We start from the raw sequence: 17,742 nt of genomic DNA on the forward strand, positions 1-17,742 counted from the left end.
AGATAATCTGTTTAATGCAATATGTTAAGGCAGGGCCCCTGAACGTGAACCATGAGATGTTCAGTGAATTCCCAGAGCAGATGATTCTAAAAAGCAGCAGTGACACAGAGCATTGCCCATCTCATTAGCCTGCACTGGGAAATTCACAGGATTTATCTGCAATAACCATAGTAGGGAAGAAAGTTCTTTTTTGTTTTGATTACTCTGCTGAATTATCACAGTAAAACTGCTCCCAGGTTTAAACATAAAACTAATGCTGCTAGCATCCATGAATTTTAATGTATTCAGTCCCCTAAACTGCCTATGCCACTATAGCAACTGAAGGTGTCTCAGTCTGAGGCATTTATTCTCCTGTCTTTGAAATGTTATTAATGTTATCATTCATTTATTACACAGTCTGAAAATTACAACACTAAGGGTGACTGTTTTTTCAAGTATCCAAGTTGCTTACAAACCAAAGCCTTGTTTTCAAAGGCATTTCTTCAGTATCATTCCATGTGCATCACAAAATAAAACAGAAGACTCCTCAGTGGTCTGAGCACTCCACACAACTGATTTCCCTACAGTAAGAATGGGAAGGAGTTACTGGCAGAATAGTCATCTGCCCTGTCTTCATGCTGTACCAGTGTGGATGTTATGTTCTGCATAACAGTTCAAGCCAAGATTAATGAAAGCAGACTGAAGACACACGATCATGCTCTCTGCACTGCCCTGCTTTTATTAGCACAGAATGGCTGTAAGTGTCCCATCTCCTGCTCTCATCATACCTCCGAGATCCAAAGCTCAAGACAGGGTAGCAAGTATTAAGCTATCTTCTTTCTCCTTCAGTTTTTATTTTAACTTATTCTATGGCAACCCTTCAGCATAAGTCAACAAGTGTTTGGACTTACACCATTTACCAGTGCAGTGGAAGCTTCAGTGGAAGCTGAGAACATAAGAACCTTGTAGGCTTTGGCACCTAAAGTCTGAAGGCCTTTGAACCAAATCCTCTTCCTTTTTCTGGATTAATAATGGATTCATACTCCAAAAGATTCCTGAAAAATGTTCCCTTTTAGTATGGAACTTTCCCAATTGAAAAACAGACAACTACCTTTCTGTCTTACCTTCCTACTCTTAAGTCTGAAATATCAAGTAAATCTCCGCAATAAAACAAAATGAAAGGCATTCCTTTACACATAAATGAAGTATAATTAAAACAACTATGTCTAAGGATAAAAATTCATGAAGTTTTTTAGGCAATTAATGTCTCCTGCCTTAGATCTCCTCTTATGGTCAGGACATAGATAAGCCATATAGTAAAACAAAAGACTCATAAAAGGGACTATTTTGAGCCACAGCAATTAAGCTCCACAGTGACTAAGGCAGACAGCAGAGGAAACAAGAACTTCAAAATTATATTTATTGGTTCCTTACACCATTTCCTCTTACACTTGAGCAAAAATTCTTATAGTGGCTCTTCTGGGATTTTTTTCCCCCCTTTCCTTCTGTGTTTATCATTCAATCTCTGTAGTTTCCACTTCTCGGGTAATTTTGGCATATCCCACTGGTTGCTTAGAGATGCTTCTGTTTTTATTGCTCCTTTTCTGTTTGCACTGTAATTTCATTCTGAATGTCACCTCCAGCAAGACTAGATTTGCAAGTGAAGCAAGGTATGCTCAGAAAAGCCTTTTTAAACAACCACAACAAGGTCTGTGGAGCAGCATAGTACATGCGTTTTTCTCTCCAACACCCGAAAAGTGTAGGAAAGAATCCTTAGCAACATTCAGCACTGTCTCACACCAAACAGCAAGCATGTCTCTAGCAGTCTGTCTTACAGGACAGGACAGGATGTTTTAGACCTCTGGCAACGAAAGAATGTTTTTATGGACATTTTTGTGCAAAGAAAGAAAAAACAGAATGGGCAGTGTTAAGACCACCCAGCAAAACAAGCAGGGGAGAGAAGGGAGGATAAAAGCAGCAGCATCACTAGCTCCCAAACATGCCCACTATCCTAACTAACCACTTCCTCAGCCTGTCTCCTCCGCTATGTTTTGTAAGACAGTGCCATGCTGTGGACACACAGCTCTGCTGCCGCTGCACTCTGCAGTCTCTGCAGGTACAGTAGGCCTGTTTCCTGACCCACTTTCCTCACCAATCTCTATTTAGCTCTACGCTAGTGATGCTCCTGGCATGACAATCAGATACTGCAGGCTGCAGTGCAGTTCGTTACAACACACTCACAAGCTCCGAGTAAATTCAGTGGAAAAGTACTGTATCAACGAAGCCTAATTAAACTGAAGTCATTTTCATAAACTTACGTCAAATGCAACAACAAAAAAAGTGTTCAGGAGATTTAAAAGATGCCTTTTTATTTTAAAGCTACTAAATCTGCTAGGCATAAAGTAAATCCAAAATATCTTTTCTACTCAAGGGCTGCAAAAGGAAAAAGCTATTAGAGCTAGTACCTTCTCTCTGGATTACCTAATCAATCTTATAACTTGCGCCTCTTAAAACCTACTGTAATTCCGTCCACTGTCATTTATTTTTAACTAGAGGACTCTACAGCTTAATGTCTAGTGAAACTATAAACTTAATCTCACTACAGCTATTAAAATTATCTTCTTACATGCACTAGAACCAAACTCCTCCTTCAAACACAGCCGCTTGCAATTAACTTCAGATTTCACATGCACTTGCAATTAACTTTGGATTTTACTTGCATGTACATGTGTGAGGGTAACATTTGTTTTGGAACATCCATATTATACCAGACAGCTAGGACTGTTCTGGCTCCAAAGTTAGGGTGTTAATACGTGAATACCTCTGAGATCAAGAAATCGGAGTTTAGTCATATTCCATTTATCTGCAAAAAAACCTAGGCATCTCCCTTCCCTTATAGGAAAATACTGTAACTTCCCTTATAGGAAAATACTGTAACTTCCTTTATAGGGAAATGGCCATAACCTGGGCCTCAGTTAAGAAATCCAATTGGCAAGCCCATAGATAATATGGTAGTACTTCACTCTACTACAAATCTCTACTTTTTCCTAGGCACTGAAGTTAACTGTAGAGTTCTGCAGTGAACGCAATGCAGGCACACCACATGCACGTGAAGTGTGTTGCTAATATTTTGCACAAGGCAGTCACTAATATATGAAATATGTAAGGGTCTTACCAGCTCTCTCTTTGGCAAGACACTGTTTCTATTCAGTGGAATATTTTTGTACTTACAAAACTCTCATCCCTTCCAAAAACAAGTTTTGAGAGTTATTCAGAATCATTACACCAGAGTATTTTAAATTACTTAAGAGTAGGAACATTGAATTTGAAACACCAAAAACGGCACAAACTTACGTTTAGCACTGATGATAAATACAAGCAGCAGCAGAAATTAAGTATGGCAACATATACTCTTGGGCAATGAGTCCTTACAGGTGTGGATCATTTGTAAAGGATATTATGTATGGGAGGGAACATGAAGAACAACTATTCACAAAGCAGTCCCAGCGTACACTAGGAACAACCATAAATTGAATTGTTTGCAGGAGTTTATTCATGTACAATATGACCAGTTTTGCTGAGGAGTAAGAACTATTACTAAAAAGTTCTTGTAGCTTGGCAGATGCCACACAAACTGACGAGGGTGGAGGTTTTTTTGCATTTGCACTACCATAATCACACTAATTTACTGAATAAACTCAAGATTCCCAAAAATGGACCCCAAAGTGCTTATGTAAAATCTCTGCAACAAGAAGGCTGATTATCCATTAAGTGGGGTGATACCAGCCAACAGCAAGAGAAAACAAAATTAAACATCCATCAGAATGTGCAATTCATCCAAATTTCATACCACAGGCACCTATAAGTATATGAGTCATTATTATAATGTACAAGGTAATTATATTTCATCACTCATTATCTTGACCCAAGGAAGACCTCTCATCTTCAGACAGAAGATGCAATCCAGACCTGCATTTCTATGACTAAGGAACCCTGCAAGAAACATAGCTTACATAAAGCAGCACCCTCAGAGTAGCAGCTCTGTAGACATAGAGGAAACTCAACATCAAAAACCTACTGTATACTTTACCTTTTACCCACCAGTGACCTACAGCACCACCAAGCACCCTACCTCTTACACTAGAATTCTCAGCCTTGGGATGGATAACGTGCTCTTCACACACATCAAGTATTTCACATTTAAACCCAAGATAAGCAGACAGAATTCAGATGCTTCAGTAAGGACACAGTTAAGACAGTTGTTACTGACAGATCCACCATAACTCACAGACACCTGACAAACAAAGACGGTATTTACAGGTACCCACAGTACACAGCTTCCTTGTTCCTACCTATGGATGAAATCAACACCACCACTAGGAGATTATTTTGCTGCCTTGTTATTTATGGAAGATAAGATCACCCTCAGGGCAGCCCCAGGGCAAAGAGTCTGGCAAAGCAGAGATGCTCTTGACAGCTTTTCCTTAGGACTAAATTTTACATCTCATTCAATTTTAGCTTACCAAGCCATGGACCACAAAACTAACTCCAGACCTTTACAAGTTGTTTCTCTAACCTCACGTCTACTCAATTCAAGTAGAGAATACATAGTAAGGCCTGGGAGTTTAGGAAGAGCAAATGAATTACTATACTGGATCAGCCCACTCCAGTGACAGCTGTTTCACAAGCACATAAGAGAAACCCTCATTAGACCATTACACAATAACATACAAACTCCATTTTTAGGGTCCATAAAAGTTTATATCCTTTCAGGAGACGATAGAGACTTTTGTTTGCTTTTTCTATGTGAACCTGGAAATTCTCAATATTGGCATCCAAACACCCATTGAGCCCTGCTGCAATATATTTCCCTCTCCAAAGCATTTGTTATTGTTTTTAATCAAACAAATGCTCTCTAGGAATCCAAGGCTCTAATCTGAATTCTTACTGCTTGAACATCTGTTAAAAAAATTCTGGCTGTAAAAGCAGAACAGATTCTGGTTTACACGGAAAACTACATAAGTAATAAATACCTGGCAAATCAAGAAGCACTTTAGGGGATATAATCCAAGATACAATCATTAAATTGCTTCTTGGTCCTGGAGTACGGAGTCAGAGTAAGAGAAAAACCACAAAATAAACATTGGTTTCGATGGTTACTTTCAGTGTTACTGGGCTTAGTAGGCTGACTCTTGGTTGATTTGCAAATCCACACATGCCCATGGGAGTGGGATCTCAGATCACTTAGCATCATGGCAGGTTTCCAGTTCTTGGCAGGAGGGTTGTTTTTCTCCATGAATCAGCAACTGTCCATCACATTACAATCTGTGAAGTGAAAAACCCACCTCATCAGCATAAATTAAATGCATGTATGTTTGTCTACATCACAGAGGAGTTTTTGGTCTCTCTATAGCCCACATGTGAGGATTGTCATTTGCACAGACAAGCACACACATACTTCTGAAAGCCAACCGCACAACAAAGTGACTTATCTCACCTTCTGCGGTCTTACAATGCTTTGATAAGTCAGCACATCTTCTGCATTGTGACACTTTAAATGTTATGGTAAAGGACACAAACAAAGACCCATCCTATTTACAGCTTTCTCCCTATCAACCAGGCAGCTCCAGAATCGACCCCACCGTGTCAAATGCAGAACATGTGCCCAACTGTGCCTGCTGCTGAAGAGCAAACTACATTTTCACTGTCAGTAATGCTTACCAGCAAACGCATTCTAAACACCCATCAGCAAGGAAAACAAGAGCAAATAAGTTACATTCGAAACATCTTCCTGAAACATGCTCCAGAATTTTAACAGCTCTCTATAATACAGATAATACTTCTAAAAAATGATAGCGAATGAGATGAATGCTGCCCCAGTAAACTGAACTTATTCTCAGAAATACTCTGACAAGCAAATCATGTGCTTTGGAAATGTATTACAGAAAAGCATGTAGTAATAATTCCTCATTTTATTCCTTCTGTCTCTGTCTCTCCCTGATACATGAGAGATTGCAGTATTCTTATTGTATGGCATCACTGTGCTAATATCAAATAACAACACACTTGCTGGCTGAAATATGCCATTTTTTAAAGTAGGTAGGGAAAAAAAACTACTATGATGAGAAATTCACTGTTAAAATTCAGGAATCAGCCACCCCCAACCCCCATGATTCACAGTGTGAACCCTTAGCAAAATTATAACCTGATCCACTGGATGAAGCAGTTCAGCAGAATGTCTGGGTCTCTTCCCTCTGTTTGAATTACATTTCCAGAGCATTGCAAAAGTTACCCGAATTTTATCATAAAACCTACACCTCACGGATATAGATTCACAATTTGAGACTAAACATAAATTCACTCAATAAACTGGTTTTGTTTCTTGCAGTATTAATTTGCACAAGAACTGAAGATCATTGAATACAGAACAGCCAAGTTATCAAACTGCAGCAACACTGTTGAAAGGAAAGCTTTTTGTTTTTAAATGCAAACATGTATTTTATTATTAGCTGCATAAGGGTGATCTATGTTTACACAGCTCAGAGCTGGATTTAAAACCAATTTTAACAGCCAACTGTTTCAACTTGCATGTAAACAAACATACTGCATTTCTTCATTAGCTGGAATTTGCTGCAGTCTGTCAGCCATCTGTACTGTCTTGCATTCTGTTCTCTATTCAGAGCACCGCTATCAAATGTTGGTGATATAGTATTGCTCTCTTTGGAGACATCATGACTACACTATAAATAGTTTAGAGACATAAACCACTATTTCTAACAGTTGTCTTAATATCTGCTTTCTCAGAATGCATTAGGTTGTTCTATTTCTCATCCAATTTTGGTTCTCTGTAGCTTTTTTCGTGAATACGAGGAGAAGAGATTTTATTTTGGCTTTCTCAGAGGTGCAGAGCAAAAACTGCAGCCCAAGTACAACTTTATTCAACTTCTGCACCCCCCAAATCCTGGATGCAGAGGCCAAACCCCAGAACATAGCTCTGCAAATATCTGCAGTGCAGTCACAGGGGTGGCTGCATAGTGCACAAGAGCCAGGCTGTCGTTAAACCAACTAGTTTGGGTGCTAGTCACAGTGCACAGAGAGGAGCAGACTCACCCACGCTCCCCTGAGCCCACACTGAAATCACACTCCAACTAAACCCAGCCTGGAAACTTGCACTGTGTTGGTGCAGCTCCATACTGGAGCCTTCAAGAGCCCTGGCTCACCTCCGGCTAGCTCAAACTCCTTGGTGCCACTTCTCCCCATCCTTTTCCCAGGGTCACAGTGCATGTAGACATACCCTAGAGCAGCCTTACGTTCCCCTGAGCTTTATATGTCAGGGGTTTTCCCGATGGCAGCACTGTCCTCTGTACCCCAGACCCTGGGGCTGTCAGGAGTCTCCCAGAAGCCAGTGCTGGCACCACCAGTCCCCTCCAGCCTGCAGTCAGACCCAGGGCTACTGGGCTGCTCTGAACTGCTCCAGCTCTCTCAGACAGTTCCAAGGGGACTGCAGCACAGCTGATGACACCATCTAGACAGTTCAGCTACTGACTGTGCAGTGTGCACTAGCTTCAAACTTCAGAGGACAGGTAATAGTATCTTTAGAAGAACATAGCTCAAAAATCCAATCACCTAATAAGGGGCTTTTGTAGGCTGTCGAGTCATCCTCTCTTTTAGGAAGTGAGGAAAAATGGCAGTGAGACAGTAAAGCTCACACATACCTTAAACTCCAATTTTCTGTCTTCCAGGGACAGCATATCACTAGAATGTTACTTGTATAACCAATACCACTTGACAAGTGATGCAACTACAAACCACAAAATTACTTGATATCCATGTTAGTTTTTCAAAGCAAAAGCTGCCTATTCAAATATGCCTTTTTAGTTCACCCAGTGGATGAGTTTAAAACTTTTCAGGAAGAACTTGATGCCCTGCCTTCAAATTGTTTTCCAGACTTACATCTCACTTCTGGTTTCAGAACTGCAGTGCTATAAACCCGCCTTCCTACAATGGAACAAATTTGCTGCCCTCCAGGAACAGACTCATATTTGTGCAATGCAACAGAGCTGCCCCTGGTCAGGGGTATCAGAATTCTGAAAGCTGAGTTCGGGGGTAAAATCACTCATCAAGAAGTGAATGTGCCTTATTCTTAGAGCTCTGTTTCAGTTTCATTTCTCAGTTTCTGATTGAGGAGAGCAGGGTGAAACATTGTCTAATTTTACTACCCTGTCAGCCATATACAATGGAGAGCAGGACTCACTGCAAACTATAACAGTGAAAGCTTGCTATCCAGTACTCCCTGACAAAAACAGATAGTTAACCTGCAATTCAGCAGAAAAGTTCTGCAGATTTCTAAAGGCATCCATCTGGATAAATTTGGGGTTTTTTTTAGAGCCGTAGCATCTAATGAATCTGTCGCTGGAAATCTTTTCCTCTTCCCAGCTTGTGGCGCTTTTTCTGGAACAGCAGCAACAGAAATGCCTTCACCCCTGTGTCCAGATCATTTTCAGCCGAATTGTTGGTGTAGAATTAAATGAGCCAAGTTGCAGGCATGAAAGCCAGCTGCCAGAGAGGCTCACAGCCACAGCATGTTCCTACAGAGCTGCAGTACCACTGTTCCAACATGAGGAAAATTAACTCAGACATGCAAGCATTTAGAGGGACAGGATACAAAACACTTCTTTCAACAGTTTTTTTTCTTCCCTTTTCGATGTCTACACTTATCAGGTAGTAGGTTCAAAGCAGGGCTGGGAGGATAAGAAAATACAGGTTCTGTTCCCTTCTGTGTCTGAAAGAATGAAAAAAATGCAGGAGTACAGTCAAAATTTTCCAGCTCTATTTTGGCACAACATCTCTCAAAACCAGCCTAATCTAAAAATTTCAAGCATGTTTAACTCAAGAGCCCTTGACAACATCCAATGCACAGGCTATTTATCATAAATTGAGGTGCTTATTTTTGGACTTCACCTTGAAACAGCAAAGAATAACTGTTTTGCCAGCATCACAAAAGTTTATAAATCCTGCCAAATGTATTGATACTATGTATTTCAATGTACTTTACACATACTGAAGAGATATCCACAACTCTCTGCAAAGTTCATTAAGCATTAGAAATATGCACACTTTGAACTCAATGTGAAATCAGGTCATGTTGGGAGCCACTATGACTTGTCCTCTCTACATGAACAATTACTGGATTTAGCACTTTTAAGTAACTAGTGCAATTTCTAATGTACTTTTAACATATAAAAAAAAATTAACTTATTTTTAATGTTTCCCCTTTGCAATTCTTCCACACACAGTGATACCACTAACTGCATTAATCCTCTGGAGCTTCAACGACCACAGAGAATTTTAAGAAGTTTGCAAACTTGCAAGAGACATCCTTCGTAGTACCAGATTTTGTGTATAAAAAGACACTATCTTGCACTTCACCTGAACTTGTGCATTGCTGTTATACAGAAATTCAAATTCATAGGTATCATGGGGAATTATTCATAGGTGCAATGGCAAGCTGCATTCATAACAGCCCTTTTACACTGCCTTTGCCTTTCCACCATCTCAAATTTTTTCAAGCACTTAAAAAAAATCTCAGTCCACCACGGCACCCTTTCAATGCCTTCAAGTAAATTGATAAGGCTTGGATTGTCCACACATGGAAGTTGTGCTGACCCTGCTATGTCACTCCAGGAAAGCCTTCAATAAAGCAGTTTCCCAGTCAAAACCACAGGATGGTATCTTCAATAGCAGTGAGCCACCCATCTCAATACTTTCCCACTTGCTCTACACACAGTAGACTCTTCTTCTACCCATCCGACCCATTCTGTCTACCAAAGCACATTTGCAGAAGGTACCCAAGCGCCCCCACAAAAGTGTCATGAAAAATTATGAAGTGCTCTTCCATTTCTTATCCTCTCCTGCAGGTGGAAACTACAAGGAAGTAAATATCTGCTATACACCATGCATTAAGCCTTGAAAAGCCAAGGCAGCTTGCAGCAAGACTAATGATTTCAACGATTTGGAAACATCCAGGTCTTCAAACCCCAGTGATTTCATCATGCCAACACCAGACCCACAAGCAACATGGTTTATAAGAACAGCAGCATTGCTGCTCTTGCAAAGAATTGAAAAGGTTCCTCTAGCTGTCCTGCAGATTTCAAAATCTTGGGCTCTATGCTGTTTTTCCACAAAATTGATTGTGAGGCCTTTAATTCAAACCCAAAGTAGAAAGTCCAGGCATGTGTAGAAAATAAATAAATGAAAAACAAAAGCCTTATTTCTAGCACAGTTATTTGTGGAACAAGCTGACTTAACGTCTCAAGAGTAATTGAGGTGAAATAGTTGGCTTTGTGTTTAAAGGTTCACGTACCACTCTGAGAAAGAATAAAAATAAAGGTAACTTCTTCAGACAAGCAAAGATCCTTAAAAAGAACTGCAGACAGCATACATGATTCTGGATGACTAATACTGCAACTCAGAAGAAACACTCAAATAAAAAAGATTCTCATGAATCAGGACAGTCTTTTCCAAGAAACACTTTAATGATGACAAAGTCACAGCTGTGTCACCTCTAAACAACTCTGTCTCCTTTTCTGTTTACCCTTGTAGAAGAACACAACATTGCAGACATCGGGGTTTTTAATTTTCTGAAGAGCAGAGACTGTTTTTAGTGGATTAATTTCAATAGCCTATCTGTCACACAGACTGTGCGTCCATTACTACTCAGAAGAAAACAGAGGACATTGAGAAGGGCATAAAACTAAACTTATTCTTATAAATTTAACTGTCAGCATAAAGCAATACCATTTAATTTCATATGACCAAAGAGCAATTTATGCTAGAAAATGGCACATAACTAAACAAACTGCAGAAGAAACCCTGAAAAACAAAGTCAACATTTTAAGCCTTCAGATCAAGGGCTCTGATTTTCGGTGTATTGATAGCTAAAGTGCAGAGTAGCTTCTCAACACATTTTCTACTTTGCAAACTTTGGAGTACAAGGAAAATAAGAACAAAGAGGAGAGGACAGCTAATTTTAGTGCTTCTGGGCTAAAACAAAATAACAACAAAGAACTACTGAACCATGAAGCAGTTTTTTCCAAGCTGCTATTTCAGTTACAGTCTTCCTTTCCCCAAGTCAGTGCTGGAAATAAGATGCCAGCTTCTACCCTATCAGAGTAATACAAGCACCTTATTTTATCCTGAGGGGCACATTGAGAGCTTTGTACTGCTTGCATAATGATTCTGTACATTTTGCTGCACCCAAAATGTGTATTAGAACTGACAGGAAAAAACAGCATGATTTCTTTAGTTTCCTTCTCTCTCATTGGTTGTTCCTGGTAAAAAGCATGGCTCCTGTAAACTGAACTTGATTTGAGTTTTGCCCAGTACATTTTAACAAATAACCTGAAAACTCATCCCTCTGACAACTTATTATTACAGCACTAGACTAAAGCTTCATAATTCTGAATTTCAAACATGTGTGGAAAGAGCTTTGAGGAGAAAAACAAGATCTTAGGATCACAGGATTATTCAGGTTCAAAAGGACCTCAGGAGGTTCCTATCCCATCTCCTGCTCCCAGCCAAATCAGCCATGAGATCTGACCACACTGCGTGGGCTTTATCCAGATGAGTCTTTCTCCATTCCATAAGGCTCAAATGGTACAGCTTCCCCAGGCAGCCTGTTCAACTGTTTGATTGTCCTCATGGTGATAAAGGTTTTTCTTACATAAAGTCCAAACCTCACAGTTTTATTTCTGTCCTTTGCTTCTCCATCTTCATCTTCTCGATGAGCCTCCTTGTAGGTACTGGTAGGCTGCTACTATGTGCCATTGAAACATTCTCTTCTCCATGCTGAATAAGCCTACTGAGATTTTAATCACAAGGTTTTCATCTATAAATTTCAGTTAACAGTAAACAAGGTATAGAGACAGTCACCCCCTCAACAATAAACCCAAACTTTCAGGTCTTTAAAACAAATTTGTGATCTTCAAAGAAACTGTAATCACCTCAGATGACTGGATTTTTGAACTCTGATCTTTCTGAGGTTTTCTCTGCAAGTATTTACTCAGAATAACCCATTTTACATTTCTAGCATCATCAGTACTATTCAAGGGCTGAGAAAGTCTCCTACAATTTAAGGACGAATGAGTTGGTTTTAGTCATTGTTTCAAAATAAAGCAAATTGAGAATAGAGGACGAACAGAGAGGTTTCTCTCCCGAGTGGCAAATGACTAATAAATTTGGGCAACCAAACAGAAAACTAGAACAGAAAATGCTATGCTGCCTTCATACACAGCAGCTACAGCAGTGTTAAAATATACTGGGTTAGGTTCATAATATTGCTGTTAAAGTTCGCTCTTCTCCAAGGAGCTATGTGCTATTACTTTGCAAACCTTCATAAGAATAAATTATGCTTTCCAAGCATTAAAGACACATTAACATGACATAGGTCATGGAAAATCCAAAATTCAAATACTTACTGAATCCAATAGATCAGAAACTAAATCAGTATTAGAACAAAGAAGAGGGTTACATTAACTAAAATAAAGCTCTCTGAAATAATTAAGTGATTTTTCAGCCACTATGATAACACATATTCCAATGGCTTAGATAGTCATCTAGACACAATTTCACTTTTAGTCATTTACTGGAACTCATAACCCTCTGGCCCAATTCCAGAAGATTTCTCAAATCCAATACAAAAAAATTTCAAGTCAGCCTGAACAGCCACGAAAAACCTACACCATGCCACATGAACTGTAAGCTGCTGCAAGACAGACACAGCCATACAGCAGCACATTTTAAAACTGTCTTCACTTTTCAGTGCTCTTCAATTACATTTAAAAAAAAGACTTGACAACAAACATTTACTTCTCTCACCATTTCACTGACTACGTTATTAGCCAATTCATTCACTTGTCTCCCTAAGAGACAAAGTCAGTATGCTTATTCTTGCTCATAAATAAATGTTTAATTTCTTAAAAACATTTCCATGGAGCTAAAATCTGTTACACTTAATCATCTCCAGCTTTACCTTACTTCTCAAATCAATAGGCCTAATTAAGCATTCTCTGCATAGCTGAATGTAAAACTCAATGTTTGTCAAATGACAACCAAAACACTGTTGTCCAAAAACATTTCAGAAACCCAGCTGAAGCTACAACAGTATTGTGAAGCTAGATTAAAAACAAGATTTTTTTTTAATAGACATGAGGCTGCAATCTTGTTACTTATTAAAACCTGAAGTTTAACATTTTCAGGATTTTTTAAAAATGAGCTTTCAATTTTTTTAAAACCCACCACAATTACCATAAGACTTTCAAGAAAAGCTTAACACACTCAGCATCTCACACATGATCAACTCTTATCACTACCTTAAATGAATCACAGATATACCTTTTATATCATTAGTTTTTATGGCAGCCACCAGAAACTGGGTGATCTTATGGCTTTATAACATGGTGGACAACTCCACTGGATACTGCAGAGCTCCACTGACTTGGCTGCACCTCTCTACATCAACACTGGACTTGAACCAGAAACTCCTGATGCATTTCAGGTCTCCTGTCAAGAGTACAATAGAGCTGTGTTGTCTGCAAACAAATATTAATGGATTCTATACAGGAGATTTACTATGACGAGTTATACTATACCTAGGAACCCTTGCTGGTTTTCGCCCCTGCCTTTTATTCTCCTCTGTCCATCAGAGGCCTAAGCACTCTATTTAACCATGTGGCTTTTACCCCTCTTTCTTTTGCAGCTGTTTTCTTAAGATAAGCTATGAACTATGCCGCTGTTCCAAGCCAGCTCAGCTGCAAAGGTTGTTTGAGAACCCTGCCCACTGGGACATGACTCAGAGCAGAAGGCAGGTACATAATGCTTTCTGGTTTCAGCATGGCAATGAGAAGAGCAGCAGTACAAACAGTACTTTGCAACTTCTATATGGGAAGATGCAGTTGGGCTTACTGCACACTCTGCTAACTAAATGATTTTGTAGTCATTTAAAACCACTGGCGCATTCCTTCTGCGCTCCCAGGATGATGCAGTTTGCCCTGTTATGATTGGCATTGTGCTGGTCTTCCAGTCTTCACACATCTCCATCTAGTAATGGCAGGTTTGAAGTGTCTCACAAAGACAAAAAGATAGGAGAGAAACATTTGGGGATTTTTCTACATGTAGCACTTCTTATGCTTTAAGAGGTGCAGAATGCAACTATTGACCACTAAGTCTTTTATTCATTTCAGCAACTGGTGGCAGAATCTGCCAAGGGGAGAATGGGGGAAATTTACATTGCCAGAGGAAGAAAAACATTATTTAAAGATAAGGCAGGCCACCTCTAAAACTCAGCTGAAAAGTTTTACTCTGATCCAAGGCAAACAAAGTGCTACTGCATCTCACCTCAAGGTACTGCCCTCAGCTGAAAAAAAGGATGAGTAAGTAGCCATATCTTCAGGTTTCTACAGTATAGAAGTTCCTACTTTCCAAAAGCAGAAGGATGTATAGTATACAGATAAAAAGTGCCCTTAAAATAGTGACTGGCAGGCCTGAATGCCCAGAAGGTCCAAATTCACTGGAGACCTTGAAGACTTTCAAATGCCAAGGACACCTGCTTACAGCTGTAAGCTGTAAGCTTTGGAGAAAGTCTTTACTCTAAGAAATAATGCACTGAAGTATCCAGAAGTTAATGGCCAAACATGCATTATAAAAAGAGGTAAAAAAGTTGTCTCTGCAGGCCATCTCTCACAGGTGCAGGTCCAGCACTGTGACAAATGTGAGCAGTGTGACAGGCTTGTTTAGGTGTGCAGCTCTGGCTTCCCAGCAGGCACACCAGATGGCTCTCAGTAGGTCTACACAGCAACAACTCTCTTGGGCAAGAGAAAGAAACAGAGGAAAAAACACAGCAGCAAAATACCTCTGGAGGAAGCTTAAGCTAAGGCACGTGTAGTGATTATGGTCCTGCATGAGAGATCTTTGTTAAATAAATTACGAGTGCAAGCAAATTACCTCAACTGTTGGGAGATGCAACTTCAACAAACGTAACAACCATGGGCTTTCTAATACCAGTCCCTTAAAACCAATCTCCTTCAACTATAACTAGGTATATGTAAATTATATGTAACAACACAACACTTGCATTTTTACTCCTTCTTACATCTCTGTCTTACCATGAATTTAATTAAAAATTACTAAGTAAATGACAATAAAATATCCTCACTGAAGAGCAAAACTAGAATTCATAGATTCATTTTTGCTAGCTCAAACATAAAACTAATTTAGCATCACCGTTCCAAGTGTTTTAATGTTTTTGATCCCTTTTCTCCCTGAATATCAGCCAACACACAGCATTGAATACCAGAGAAAATAAGAAAGTTAAATGGAATCCAAGTATGAGTGCTATTTGGCATATTAAGCATTTTTCTCTCTAAATGTATAAGCATACAATACAAAGGCATCTCAATTAATCACATTTATCTTACATGAATAAAACCATTTTGAATTTTGGTCCTGATTCCTCAAACTACAAAAATAGAGTGCTTAGCCCCGTAATTACAAAAGAAGAGAAAACAAAATGTTTCTCTTTCAACCACAGGGGACTCAATGAAAAAGTACATGCAGTCTCACTGAATGGGAAGAGATGTTTCTGAACATGTCACCTGTTGCCAAAAAGATAATCAACAGCAGTATAATTTGAAATCCCTGTTGTAACACAGGTTATCTAACAGAAGTTGCCAGTAAATAAAGCATAAGGGGGAGAGTACAGGCAAAAAAATAGGCTAAAAGAGCAACCTGGAATATATATTTAATTTCAGCAGTGGAACATCAGTAGTCCCTCACATACTTAGCATTGCTAAATTTGAAGTCCTCAGATAAAATGACGTTATTAGAATTCTCTCTGGCATGTCATGCTGAGCACGAACTCAACATGAGCGAATAAATACTCCTTTCTCACTGGCTTTCTGCCAGTCTGGCTGCAAACAGAGGCCTCACACAAAAAACCAGTCATCCCTGAAGACCCTGAATATTGTCAGTGCACTCCTAACTTACTGGGCCACAAGCCATTGTAGTTGTCTCCATGTACCACACAGAAAAGCAAAACAGGATACTGCTCTGTCCTCATTTGTTTGAAAGATGGGGATTGGGCACATTATCTCTCAAACATGAAAGACGTTAAAACCACATCAAATCCTATTTCATATTTCTGAACAGCTTGTCAGCTAAGTTAAAACATTTGTATCTTAAGATTATTAAATGCCATCACCATAATTCACAAATACCATCTTAATCTTTCTAAATAAAAAGACATGAGCATTTTGATTTTCATGCCTTCCAAGCAGTCTGCATTTCAAACTTGCTGTGGCAAGGAAAACCAGAGACAGCAAATTAATCCTGTAAGACTTAATGCAAATTGCTGAACCAAGAGAGCCTTCTATTACTCTGTTCCAAGCATTTTCTCATTCTCTGAAGTTGCAAATCTCAATATTATGTTTTCTTTAGGAGATTTAGGTCTAACATGTAAAGTGAACAAAAAAAATTCCAGAGAAAGTTGGACCATGTAAATGCATTCCTACAAGTCTCTACACTTTTCTTAGCCTCAACTCTGTGTGACAGAGGTCCCAGATACAAATACCGAGTAGAATCAGCAGTATTAAAGAAGAAGAAGTCATAGAAATATGCAGTAAAACTTAAAAAGTGACTGTCAAAGATTTCTATTTTCTCATTTATTTAAGGTTACTTGATTTAGAAACCACGAAATAATATTTTGTATTCTTTCAAAAGAGAAGAATCAAATCACAACAGGTGCCATGAAACAGCAAAAGAGAAGATTATGAATTTTTGTTTTCTGAAGACTGACAACATCCCCTCCCACCACAACCTGTGACTTGCATTCCCAGTGAAAACATTAGACTCACTGTGAAGCGAAAAAAATCAATCTCTGTGTTCTAAAGAAACTGGCATACAGTTTCAAAGTAATCCTTTCAAACATGGCAAATTTAAATTTTCAAGAGACAAGCTGACACCTACAAGCTCAAGATAATATCATTAGTAATAAAACTTATGCTCTCAAATACCCATATTGCCAACACTGATAAGAATTGTTTTAATAAATTGTTTTTCTCCTTGTCTGACAATCAACTCAAGAAGATGAAACAAAGGGTAGGATCAAATAGAGGCTTTGGACTTGAATCAGTTCCTCATACAAGTGCTCAAGATGGACCACTAAAGGTGAAAAGATCGCCTTTTGCCAAGATGTTGAGAAAGAGATTTGCCTACCAAATCTACAGCAGAATCCCTTATAGATACTTGTACACTGTATTAAGCAAGGTGGTATAAGAGCAACCAATGACACAGCACATGAAATGTGCATTTGACCAAGCTGCCAGCAGCCAACATAGGAAGTTCCTGTAATGCTCTCCACACATCAATTCAGGAACACTTCCACCACTTCTACCCCACAGGCCCCACAGCACCTTCACTGGCTATGACTGTATGCTAAACTGCAAATTGGACCAGACTTTTAAGATGCTTTTTCAGAGCTTTAATATATAACAACCACAAAGAATCAAGATGATACCTCTGTTCTCCAGAAAACCACAAATTCATTACACTGGCACTTCTCATCCTCTGAGTTTTCAAGGTGCTCTGATAGCATGAAAGCATCACAGAGCGTTGCTCAGCAGTCTGAGGTGTTGAACTTACCACCACAAGTACAACAGCTGAGCCCAAAAGTATTGTTTTCCCACCAAGAAAAGGCTAATGGCAGGACTT

The 17,742-nt window shown here is 39.2% G+C and overlaps 1 protein-coding gene across 8 annotated transcripts in view; it reads right to left on the minus strand.

Moving 5' to 3' along the window:
- SERGEF (secretion regulating guanine nucleotide exchange factor) overlaps positions 1–17,742 on the minus strand; it is a 148,419-nt gene that overhangs the window by 87,830 nt on the left and 42,847 nt on the right. The window contains exon 10 of one of the 8 annotated variants that reach the window (XR_003537080.1): positions 5,013–5,304. The exons of the other annotated variants lie outside the window; for them this stretch is intronic. The gene's annotated coding sequence lies outside the window, so the exon portion shown is untranslated. The remainder of the gene's footprint in view (positions 1–5,012; positions 5,305–17,742) is intronic. 8 annotated transcript variants of the gene reach the window in all.

Source organism: Neopelma chrysocephalum, unplaced genomic scaffold (genome assembly GCF_003984885.1).
Source record: "Neopelma chrysocephalum unplaced genomic scaffold, ASM398488v2 Primary Assembly neopelma1_24, whole genome shotgun sequence".
Taxonomy (NCBI): domain Eukaryota; kingdom Metazoa; phylum Chordata; class Aves; order Passeriformes; family Pipridae; genus Neopelma; species Neopelma chrysocephalum.